This window comes from Quercus suber, unplaced genomic scaffold (genome assembly GCF_002906115.3).
Source record: "Quercus suber isolate HL8 unplaced genomic scaffold, Cork oak 2.0 scaffold_17, whole genome shotgun sequence".
NCBI lineage: Eukaryota > Viridiplantae > Streptophyta > Magnoliopsida > Fagales > Fagaceae > Quercus > Quercus suber.
In genome coordinates this window covers 410,995-423,905 of record NW_027069482.1, presented here as the reverse complement: position 1 = coordinate 423,905, position 12,911 = coordinate 410,995, and the positions used below count along the sequence as shown (strand labels likewise).

General features: G+C 31.4%; 1 pseudogene; it reads right to left on the bottom strand.

Moving 5' to 3' along the window:
• Window positions 1-3,097: 3,097 nt before the first annotated feature.
• LOC112036176 (uncharacterized) lies at window positions 3,098-11,243 on the bottom strand (annotated as a pseudogene).
• Window positions 11,244-12,911: the final 1,668 nt, after the last annotated feature.

Sequence of the window (12,911 nt, the reverse complement as noted above, 5' to 3'; positions counted from 1 at the left end):
GATATATTCTAAGCATGTTGTAAAGTTTTTTGTGAATAGACATGAACAAACACAAGGTTAGTGATGTTGCTGCTTGCTGGCTGTGGCTGTTTGAGGGCAGTTTAGAATGTAAAAATCTTGTATATTTTTTGTGATGTACAAAATCTTGTATATCTTTTGTTGGGAACTTGTGATTTTGTGATGTAAAAAATCCTTAAGTATATACTTGTTTATGGAACTTGTGATGTTTGTGATAGCAAGAAGTTGTGATAGCAAAGGGCAAAAAAAAAAAAAAAAAAAAAACTATAGCCGCGTTTTTAAAACCCGGCTATAGTTTCTACCAATGTAGAATCTTTAACCTCAAAGATGCTCTATAGTTGCATTTTTAAACAAGTCAAAGCGGGTCTATAGCCGCGTTTTTGAAAACGCAGCTATAGGCTCAAAGCCTATAGCCGTAGTTAAAGAAACGCGGCTATAGACCTACTAGTGCCATTGCTACATAGTTACATAGTATAGGCTTGATTTGTAAACACGGCTATAAACCCTTTTTTGTAGTGGCTATCGATTGTCATGCCTGTGCTATCACCACAATTTTTCATACCATCAATGGATGCAGCAAGCGAGACTAACTTAGAAACTTATAAGCAACTCGCATGAGTCTTAATAAGTTTTATAAATTGATGTGTCATAAACTATAAAAAAAAAAAAAAATTATTTATAATATTATTTATTAGGAGTTTTTTTTTTTTTTTTTTTTATAGAATCAAATTTATTTATTATGAGTTAAAACAACACAAATCATATTTATTATCACTTCAATTTATAAACATTATTTTGATAAACTTAGGAGGAAAAAACGTGTGATAAGCTATGATTTGTGGAGCTTGTGGTAGAACATTAGAAGTAGGATGGAGGATATTATTATTATCATTATTTTGGGAAGAGAGTTAATTTGAAGTTTGAACCTATGACATGGGAAAGGAGCAAGGAAAGGTGTCATTCGAGCTACAAGTTGCCCACTGACGAACAAATAACTTTTATCCTCCAACATCGTTATGAATAGAATGAAATGATTAAATAATAAAGTCATTGTGGGCGTATTTGGATACCGCTTATTTTGTTAAAATTGAAAAATTATTGCTAAAAGTACTATTGTTAAAGGTAAAAGTTAGTTGAAATAGTACAGTGGAACCCATGAATAATGCAAAAAAGTGCAATGGGGTCCATGAATAGTAACAAAAATAAATTAAATAGTGAAATAATTTTAATTTTTAATCTCCACCCAAACGCACACTGAACGAATAGAATGAAAGTAAATAAGTATAATGAAAAAAAAATGGAATTAAATAATACTAAGCCATCTTCTTTAGATGTTTTAAAAGAGAGTTATGAAATGAATTCATGACTTTGAAAACTAAAACAGTTAAAGAATCGAAAAAAGTGTTTGATTTTTTATTTTTACTGGTTGAACCACCGATTTTTATCTGACCAATTAGGGTCCACTATCATGATAATGGCTTAAAAATATAGATCATTGGTGCAAGACAAGATCTAGGATTCAACTACAAAAATTGTGTAGAAAAAATAATGGGATATTATTAGGTAAGGTAATGCAAATGAGGACAAAATTTAGCCACAAACTTGATTGTAGTCAATGGCTACAACTTCACTTAATATTTTTTTTATTAGATGTGAATTTTCAAAAATCCACCATTGGATTACATTTTCTTCTTATATTCTCCATACTTGCAAAATTTTCGAAAGATTAAAGATTAATAGCTATGTCATTAATTAAATATTTAAATGTTACGTTTTTGTAGTCTAAAATTATGCATAAAGAAATAAGTTGAATAGTAAATAACATTTGATTAGCATAAGATTTGATATGCATGATAATAACAGAAATAACATGCAATCCAACGGATAAATTTTCAAAATATGTAGCCATATTAATTTTTTTAGTGGGAGTTATAATTATTGGCTACACAATTAAATTTGTAGCCAAACTTTGTCATGCAAACATTACAAGAAATTTTTAAATAAAATAAAATAAAATAAAAAATTAATTTATAGGCATTTTAGTCAAAACTTCATTAAACTTCATTCCATTCCATTCAATTCCTCCTCCAATTATTCCCAACTTTGAGGAAAATGAAAATATAATAAGTTTTTTTTATGGAAAATGAAAGAATGACTATTCCCTCATGCTTAAACTTTTAAGTAAGGGAATGACCTTTCCATGATTAAACTTCCAAACACAAGAATGTAAGGAAAATTTATAAAATATTCTTTCTATTCCACTCCTTTCCACCTCTCATATACATAAAAGCAAGATCACAAGAATTAGATACACTGGGAGAGTTGTTTGCAAGCTATAGATCTCTGAAATGAAATGATCCATTAAAATTAAAATGGATAGAAATACTTTGACTTGATCTGTATGGGATGTTAAAGATGCTGATGTTAGATCTTGAGATGCCTTCTATGGGATGTTAAAGATGCTAACTAATGTTCCAAGCTTAACAGAAGGCTTTGTAATTATTAGGTACTAGCGTTTAACCCGCGCAATGCGCGGGATCATTTTATAATTTAAGCTCACCTTTATATCACTCACAGCATAAACTCCTTTGATAGGTTTGATCTTTGTGTTGCATAGCAGACATGCAAAAAAAATACCCCATTTGTTGTTAACATTAACAATCTTGGCTTTGCATGTCACCAATTAATAGATTAACAGCTTTCCTAATACTTGAACAACTTGGACTTCAAAAAAGGAAAAAAAGTAAGAGACCAAGCACAATAGATTAATAGGTTTCTTGATATTTAGTTTTCTAAAAGTTGGCGATCTCATGTAATGGTTTGCATTTTGATTTTCTCAACTCCAAATATTTGCCTTGTTCATGGCCTTGAGTTGTTATTTGTATAATATAAACCTAAAAGGTCAACAATCAAGCTCAGTACTTAAAATTAGGACTCATATTCATTACTTGAAATTAGAAGCTTTTTAATGTAGCACCTATAAAAATGCATACTCATAGCATTCTCAATTTTCATGAATCTTGTATTCCCAAAACAAAGCTGCACTGAACAGTGCGGCAACCTAACAGAGACAAATGAATTACAATCTACAAATATAACTGAATTCAAAATTAGAATCACATATATTACAAAACTTAAATTCATGTTGATATAAGAGTCTTAGGATGCTCATATTACAAAACCATAGCCTAAATACTCTCATAATCTGAAATAAAACTGAAAATTAAGTAAATAAGAAAAGGGTATGAAGAATAGAACTTGGTGCATAACTTAAGCATTTTTTATGCTTCCAAGTCTTCTATTTTAGCAACTATTTTTCTTTTATGTAAGAAAGTTATCCATCCAGTCCTTTGGGAGGTCCTTTTGACATAATTCCCTTTGTGACTTTTGGAATGTCAAAGTTGATGTAGAGCTTTGTTGCCCATGTGAATGACAGTCGATAGTTACCTACAAATTTTTTTAATTAGTTAGTTATTAACATTTGTCATGTTTTCATTTAAAGTATATGAGAATAATATCTAATAATATTTAAAAGAAACACCCAAACGATCAAATAGTTAAACTTAGAGGTGAGAAAAACATAACTTTCATTTCACAAAAATGATATAACTCTCATGCTCAACACCATATTGCAAAGAACAAAACCATATCTATATTTCATGCTTCTTGATTCTAGGCAAATCAAAGTATTCATACGACATTGCTTGAATTAAATATGAAAGATCTAATTTCTTCCAATTGATTGTAATTCTACACAAAATAAAGGAAAAAAAAAAATGGTTGTTTGTGGCTGAACAAAATATATTCTACTAAAGTATCAATTGATCCCACTAAACTCTATCATCTAACTATGAAGCTTCTTTTTTTTCTTTTTCTTTTTTTTAATAAGTAAACTATGAAAGCTAATAACATTTATTATTCTAATATTTGCAACTATGAATTTTCACAATGAATATTCATTAATTGGAGCATTCATTAAGGTAAAGTTGGCATGTCGTAAGATGATAACAGAGAAACCACATCAAGAGCAACCATTTTCGATTTTTCCTTTAGATGCAATTCTACACCAAGTTGTTAGAAGAGACTTTGCATGGTTAGACAATTCATTACATCTCACTAACTGGTTTCTCTTGAGTTCACTAATCCACAAACAAATTGATCAGTGCTACTTATTGAATGTGCAAATAGTTAAGTCATTACATCTTACTAACTGGTTTCTCATTTGATTGAAACCTAATCACATGAAAAACCACATCAAGCTCAAATCAAATGCACAGCCAAACAGACTTTGGATAAGCCAAAAATAATTACAAATTTATTGGAAAAAATAAAAATAAATAAAATCAGAGAGAGCAAAAAAACTAACAATGGATTGCTATTGGCAAAACAACGTGAGAGGAGATAGGAAGATTGCAAATCTACATAGAAAAGTCATTAATTTAGTTGATACTAAAAATAAATCTACAAAATTTATATGAAAAAAAAAAAAAAAACTAATTATAATCAATTCAACGTTAAATATTTACTCAGAGTTTGAATATGTACTGAATGATGAAGGACGTGACATAAATTTATATGAAAATGCCTTTATATTGTAAATTAGAGACAAAAGGAAGGAAAGAAACACCTTAGCAGGCTTGATGTCAATGTTTTCATATAGTTCATTGCAGAGAGTACAACTGCCTCTTAAATCTCTTGTAAACCACGTATGCCAGTGTATGATTCTAGCAGAGCCGTCTCAATTGACTCGGACATAGCTAAGACACTCAGACACTAATCAGCCTTAACATTGCAAGTAAAGTTGTGGCCCACTCGTAGAAGATATTTCTGCAGTGAGTAAGAGAATCAATCAAGATAGATAGTTCAGTTGCACACAGCCACACACACTGCTCTCTTTGTGTATTTGTAAATGTGATTTGTAGACATATAAATGTTCAACTTGAAGTATAATTATGACTGTTCTGCCAATTAAAGTTTCTCAACAAAACAACAAAGTAAAAGCATGAGACGGTTCAATATTAATGGTTTGAAAGCATATTTACGTTTTTGGTGAGCTAACAATAAAGAATTAGATAAAGGAAACTACATGTTACATACCTATTTCTACACCCCCTGTTCTGCAGAATGCCAGAATAGCCGTTAGGATTGCAAATTGTTCACTTTGAAATGGCTGGCTTTGCAAAGTAACCCACAATTCAACCAACCTATAAAAACTACTACGATACAAAACTCACAACCCAAATCCAATACCCCAAATTTTGATTTTTAGGGACCATAAGAATTGTTTTAGCAGTGTCGAGAGAGAAATCTAAATTAGAGAAAAAAAAGAGTAGGGAGGATGTGTTTTATTGACTATGAATTATATTGACAAACAAACGCAATCAAATTTTCAAATTCTTGGGTGCATATCACACTCTTAAAATACAAATTGACTTTAGAAACCAATAATACTCAAACTAAAAGCCAAATATCTAATGCTAAATTGACTTTACAAATTTACTTTAGAAGCCAAATTGACTTTAAAACTGAAAAAAAGTTAAAACGATTCAAAAATATCTAATGTTGGCCTTGCCATTGCCATCTACCCCATCAATCTCTGCTAAACATTTAAAACAAAAGCACACCCAAACATAACACTAAATGTTAAGAAAAAGAATATATCAAGTATTGAGCACACACTTACACTAAATTTTTTTTGATGATATTATTCTTTCTTGAAACTTGATTATCCAATCAGTAGCTGTATTTTTTAAATTTCTCATAGTTCTATCTTCTCCTAGGCCTTTCCTAAACACATCTATTTTCAATAGGGCGATACTCCCAGTGCTATTAAAAAATACTAAACCCATCTTTTTTAAACTGTTTTTGTTTAAAGTTTTTTTTTTAATCAAATATTAACAAATGATAAAGAGATACAAATTTAAATAAAAGCAACAAAGGAAAATTAGGCTGGCCTGACCTTTCTATTTAATCAAGTAGCTTTTCTTGAATATCTACCAACTGTCCTATAAGCCAGAGCAGAGATGATAGATCTACATTGGCACGAGAGGAAAAAAATGTCATTGAATATACAAAATTACTGATAAGTGACAATGTAAATGAGGCCCTCGAAAATTTGGCATATTAATGAATTATTAGTACTTGACAGGAAAAACTCAGCAAATCTAAATTTCAACAAAAAATGAAAGGGTAAGAAGGTTTTTTAAAATGACAGAAGAGAAAGATGAACAATAGACACACACCAAACAAACTATCAATAAGTAAATAATCACACAACCATATAATCACACAACCATATTAAGTAAATAATCCCTTAATATGCAGTAACACATTTTTTTAACAAACTATTTGCTATTTATTTGTTTGTTTCTTCTCAAAATTTCACTCTGGAAAAATTCTCAAAACAAAAAAGTAGAGATGTTAATTTGAGACCAAAGCATCCCAATAAAAACCAACCTCGCATCTTCTAGGCATTTTATCAAACACTTCAAGTGCATAATTAAACCTGCTACTGTCAAGAACAACAGCATATTTTGATTCTGTCAAATTTTTACACCCAAATGCAATGGGGAGGACTAACTTCCCTTTCACAATCGTAACAGTCATATGAAAATCTGCTACCCCAAGTTTTCGACTAATACTAAATTAATCATTATGCATGAGCATGGAAATACCTTACTTTGATGCATGAAATGCATAAGAAGTCAATGAAATTTAGAGAAGATATAGGGCTTACCAATTGATAGAGAGCAACAACAATTAATAAGGAATAAATATGCATAAGGAATTTGATGGAGGAAAGGGTTTATCCATGTGTGTCTGATCGAATGGGAGAATTTGACAGTTGCAAAATGGGTCAGATTGTAAGAGATGTTATTGTTTCTTGATAAAAGAAAAGGGTCCTTTTCAATTTCTGAAGAGGCAAAATTGGTTTGCGATTTTGGATTTTCTATTCCCTGTGTGTTGTTTTGAAACGAAAAACACAAATGGAACGAAAGTGGGTCAAATTTGGTAAACTACACAGATTTAGTATCCGAAACAGTAAAATTAACAAAGCTACACTGACCTTATGTGTATGGAGTTGCAGAAACGAAACAGACAGAGAACGAACAGAGGACGAGTTTCAGTAATCTCAATGAAATAGAAAACAAAAAATAAAAAACAAAACAAAAGCAAATATCTAAAATTGAGGAAACAAACATTTTGATAGAAAACACAAAAACCCAAAACAAAAACGAATCAAATCTAAACCCATTCAACAAAAAAAAAAAGTAACGTTTCATACCCAAATCTTAAAAATGGAAAGAAAAAATACCGGAGCCGGTTTCGACGATCTGGGTGGCGGATGTATGGCCTAACGGTTTCTTTCTGTGTGCTTGCAGTTCTGGCGGTCTAAGTCTGGCGAGCGACCCAAATTGCAGTAAACATAAATCATAGTTATCGCAAGATTTAGGTTTTTACTTATAAAAATTTATAAAAAATCGAAAAACAAAGAAAGCAAAAAAGGAAACTCACTCTGTAGCAATGCATCGCCGGTTTAGGGCTTGCATTTTCTTTTTTTTTTTTTGATAAGCGGCTGTTGTTTTTTATAAAGGCTTATGATTGTGTCTAAAAGTGAGTCTCTCAAACGCACCGTGCGATTTTTTTAAGAGGAAGCTGTATACGTGTCAGCATTTTAAGGGGGCTTTTTTGCCTTACATGTCAGCACCTAGTAAAAGCTTCTGCTATTATATATAGTATTAGATTTTTCTTATCAAACTAAAGTTAACTGCTCTAATTGGTTGGTCACTTGGTTGTTATTTGTTGGTTTTTATATGTTTATTACCTTTTGAAGGTTTGTTTACTTGTATAGCTTGAAATAACTGTGTAAAATATATTCTGTTATCGTTGTGCAATGGAATCTCAAAAAGAAAAAAAGAAAACCCTTTTGCCTTGACGTGCATTTTAAACTTAAATTCACATCTAATGACTCAAGAAGTACTCTAAGCAGTACAAACAGATCTACATCTATAACACTTGTACAATAATTGGATATTTTGTGCTCTTGCGTAATATCTAAGTTTGTCCAAGATGTAAATCAAAGAATTCACCTGACCAAGCAAAGTTCAATCAAGTTCTACCCTGAAAGCAGATGCATTTCTTCCATTTTATTGCAACTCATATGATGAAAAACTGAAACCTGATCTTCACTCATTAGTTGATTTCAGCTCAAGCTTCTGAAATGGGCTGCAGGCAGTTTCAAGTAATTATCATCAATCAGTTTAATTTATTTGTATGTGCCCATGTTCTTTTTTTTTTTTTTTTTTGGGGGGGGGGGGGGGGGGGGGGGGGGGGCGCTGCGTGGAGTCATCTAACAGAAATGAAAATACTTTATGAGCATATGCACATCTCTGTTGATAAAGGGAAATTACTGTATTCCATAATTTGAAGAAAGAGAAACCAGAACAGTTTAACCAACAGTGTGGAGGAGATACCTGCTATTAGGATCATAATAGAAGCCACTGATGGAGCCATCACTACAAGAGAAACAAACATAGTAAAAACCAGCTATAGTTAACCCACAGTCTGTCCCAACATTCACAAAATATTGCTCTTTCCATCTCTGCACCAACAAAACAAAATAGGCACATTAGTACTTCATATGGCAAGCTCTTTCACCAAACGATGAAATAATTGAGACTACGTTACCATAAATATGTATGGATAGTTACTCAGGTCCAAATTTTTGCCACCATCAAATTCCACTTGACTCTGAAAAGAACAGAACTAATTAACAGAGCAGAGCATATACTGCACTTTTTTTTGATAAGTAGAGCAGAGCATATGCTGCATATGATGAACAAAAAAGCTCCAAATCTTTACCTTAAAGGGAGAAAAGGATGGAAACTTGTCCCAGTGCCTTTTATCATCCTCTGGCCTGTCAAGAGATCATCCAGTCAGCATTGGATTTTTTTGTCCAAGATCACTGTTGTTTAAAAAGTCTTCTATGATAAAATAGATGGATGAGGAGAGGAACATATGTCGCTTCCCATTTGCCAGTGAAGAAAGTATAATTTATCGTATCAACAATCTCCCCTTCCCAGAAGGTCACTACCTGACATAATCATAAATGAAACAAAAAATTCTCCACAAACAAAGAAGGCAAATTGCCATATTTCAACTAGAGTAAACAAGGGGGTCATGACACCTTAGCAGTTGTCTGAATGAAGTGCCAGTTGCATATCAAGATTCAGGCATGCTATTCAGCCCAGTTTCATTAGGTTGAGAAAATATAACCAAACAATTTATGGCCAAAAGTACAATTGCATCACATATTCTGTTACGGAGAATTCATGTGTACATCATGCTGATAAAAAAAGTATAAAACAAAGAGTAAAATTTGAATTTGAGCAACTGAACGGCTGCTGCAACCAAAGAAGATGGAGAATGCATGATAACAATCAATTAGGTAAACATGGCAACGTAATACAGTTACATGGCAATTAAGGAGAATCACACAACAATCAGAATATTGAAAGGCCAGTGGGGGAAGAAACCTCTTGATCAGCTGCCTCTTAAAAAACTATTGGTAACCTACTTATGAGATAAGTATTGTAGACAGAAGTTCACAAAAACTCTGTATCTGCTTAATTCTTTTATGGTGCATTCACATTTCTCTTTTTATTAGTAAATTACACATGCACCAGGTGAGTCTTGAACCCACAACCTCACCCCCATTCTGCTCTTAAACGGGGAGAAGGTACCATTTGAGTTAGAGGCCTAGAGGCTAGAGCTCCTTGGCCATTGTGTTTTTACATTCATAAGTCACATTTTTAGCACTATCCTCCATATAACAGAGAACACACACACACACACAAAAGAATTATTAATGTTTCTGGTGGTTGTTAAATGAAAAAACCAAATTGAAGAAGTGCTTACTGGTGTGTCTGCCATAGGAACATTGAGAGCTTCCATGGTGCCACATAGATACCCATGTTCAAGGTCACATCCCTGTATGCGAACGTTAACTCTCCATGCTTCATCTTTTTGAAGACTAGAAACGTTCTGAGTACCAGAGAACGCCTGCAACAAAATTATGCTTTAAGAAACATTCTGAGTACCAGAGTACCTCTCAACTAATGCAATGACGATTAGCCAACTCATATAATTAGGATTACAAATCTTTGATTGAGATTATAAAGAATTTATCAAAATGATTCCATTCGACAGTAAATTATGTAGATCTATACTTTTCACTTCAAATGGTTAAAGGGAAATCTCATGCATTTGCTTGAACTTGACTATAATTGTACATGCGGTACCTAGTAATAGTTGAATATAAAAATAACTACTCAAAGCTCAGATCACATAGGCTTTAATGTATGTTAAACCGAGTACCAAAATCTTACCGAGAAGTAAACTTTACATAAGGGAAAAAAAAAGGGGGGCCAAAGAATAACCTGTCCAACACTCAAAAGTGTGCATGCCGGGGGTGAAGTCATTCCAGAATTTGCACCTTCACAATTAAACATACATAGATTAAAACAAAATTTAAACGCAGGTAAAACTTAGTACATTAAAAATTGAAACACCTGGTTGCATTAAAGTTTAATTGTTCACGGAAAAGATAACATTGTTTGTGTTTTATTGGTCAATGTAATCACGGGTTTGAACTTAATTCTGAAACTTAACGTACTACAGCACCTAAGTTACTTTACCTAAGGTTTAGTTAGGATCCTGAAAAATTCACTATGAATTCTAAAATTAAGCATAGCAGGAACCTCTAAAAACATGTAATAAAAGGACAACATGTGAAAATAAAGAAACCTAAACTTGTGTATAATTATTGTCAATAAGTTGGCTGTGAACCTAAATTTCTGTTATTGGAGAGAGATTTTGCAATTTTAAAATTAACATAGGAGTGAAAAAAACGAGTTGAAAAAAAAGAAGGTAAGGAAAGACCTAACTTTCTATGGCACTAAAAGAAAATTATTGTAAGGAAAGTAAAGTAAAAACCTGAAACTTGAGAAGGTGCGGAGCTTTCCACCACTCTCACTGGCATTTGATTTGTTGATTGATATGATCCAATTCCAATCACAGTTCCTTTCCTTGTTCGGGAATTCGATTTTGTCTAAAATCTCCGAAAGTGACAAAAGGTCCAACTCCAAGGATTTACCCAACATCCGGGGCGGTCCGGTCAGAGTGGATCCGACTCGTCACTTGTTGCCTGTTTTAAATTACTCGAATTTATTTTCTTTGGATCCTGCTTGTGTCTAGTGAAAGTTACTATTGAACATGTTGAATTTTCTTTTATGCGACGCGTCCTCAAATTTTACCACTTTTATTTATTACTAGCTGCAAACTCGCGTGTTACGCGTGATAATTATTTTATGGTGTTTTATTAATTTTTATTTTTTTACAGTTTAAACTAATCTAATAATGAGTAATGTATTTCGTAATTATATTTTTATTTATTATAGGAACAATCATAAATGTAATATAGGAACAATCAAAAACACCAAAAAAAACGTAAACTAAAAAAATTAATAAAACTTAATAATGATTAATTGAACAAATATTAGGATAAAATTTTATTTTTGATAATCTATTAAGGTTATTTTCTTTGTAGAAATTATAATTTTGGCCACCCAAAACATATTATCAAATAAACAATTATTAGCAAAATCTAAGAATTAAATTTCTATACATGCATTTTTATAAAATAATAATAATTAAAATAAAATTGCAAAAGTTAAAATTTGTCACCTATACGATTATTTTTATTTGGCTAACCTTTACTTTTCTTTAAATGAATGGCATTATAGAGTACTTTTAATACAACTATTAAGAGTACTTTATCCACCACAAAGGATTAGAAAATAAACAAAAATTAGTAAAGTATCATAATTTAACATCTAAATTGAGCACTATAAAAAATAATGTTATGTAACAGAATAAATACCAAATTATCCAAATCATACTATGTAATAGAATAATATTATATTTTTATATGCTATATTTAATTCTTTAAAATGCAATAAGATAATATTTAACAATCAATTTAAAAAACAAAACTAAATCTCATTAACCCAAAATAGAGTTTTAAAGAATATAAAAAATTATCACCCTAAAGAAGAGATGCAAAAAAAAAAAAAAAAAAAAAAAAAATCCACCAAAAAATTTAGGGAGAGAGAGAGAGAACCATTTTTTTGTGAAGGAAAACTATGCATAAAATAGAAGAGATAGTGACAAATTTATAGTAAGAGGGTGTGAATAAGAAGAGACAAAAATAAAGAAAGATGAAGGGGAAGAGGAAGAATGATATTAATGTAGAGGGTAGTAGGGAGATGAAAAGGTAAGAGAGGGAGAAAGATTGAAGAAGTAGTGGGGAGATGAAATGGTAAGGGAGAGAGAAAAGTTGGAGAAGTGTAAATATTAAAAAAATAAATGTTAAAAACAATTATAGGAAAATAAAAAATAAAAAAAATAAATAAATAAAAACCTAAAGCTTGAAAGGCTTCAACGTTTTTTTTTTTTTTTTTCCTCCTTCCTTCTTCCTTTAAGCTGAAAAGGCTCACAAAAATCCTAAAACTGAACTAAAAAGGCTTTGGGTAGGACTTGATAGTGGAACTAAATAAATAAGAGGGGGGCTAAATTAATTATACAGATTTATTATAGGATGATAGTAGAAGTAAATAAATAAGTAGTAAGTTGCATGTATTATAGGGTGATAATAGTGGGTTGCATTTATAGTACTAAAAATTATAAAAATTATTTTAAAATTGTAGGACAAATTATATATATATTTTTTTAAAAATGACGTGGTAGCTGATGTAGAGCAACTTTTTTTTTCCCTCCTTCCTTCTTCCTTTAAGTTGAAAAGGCTCACACAAAATCCTAAAACTAAACTGAAA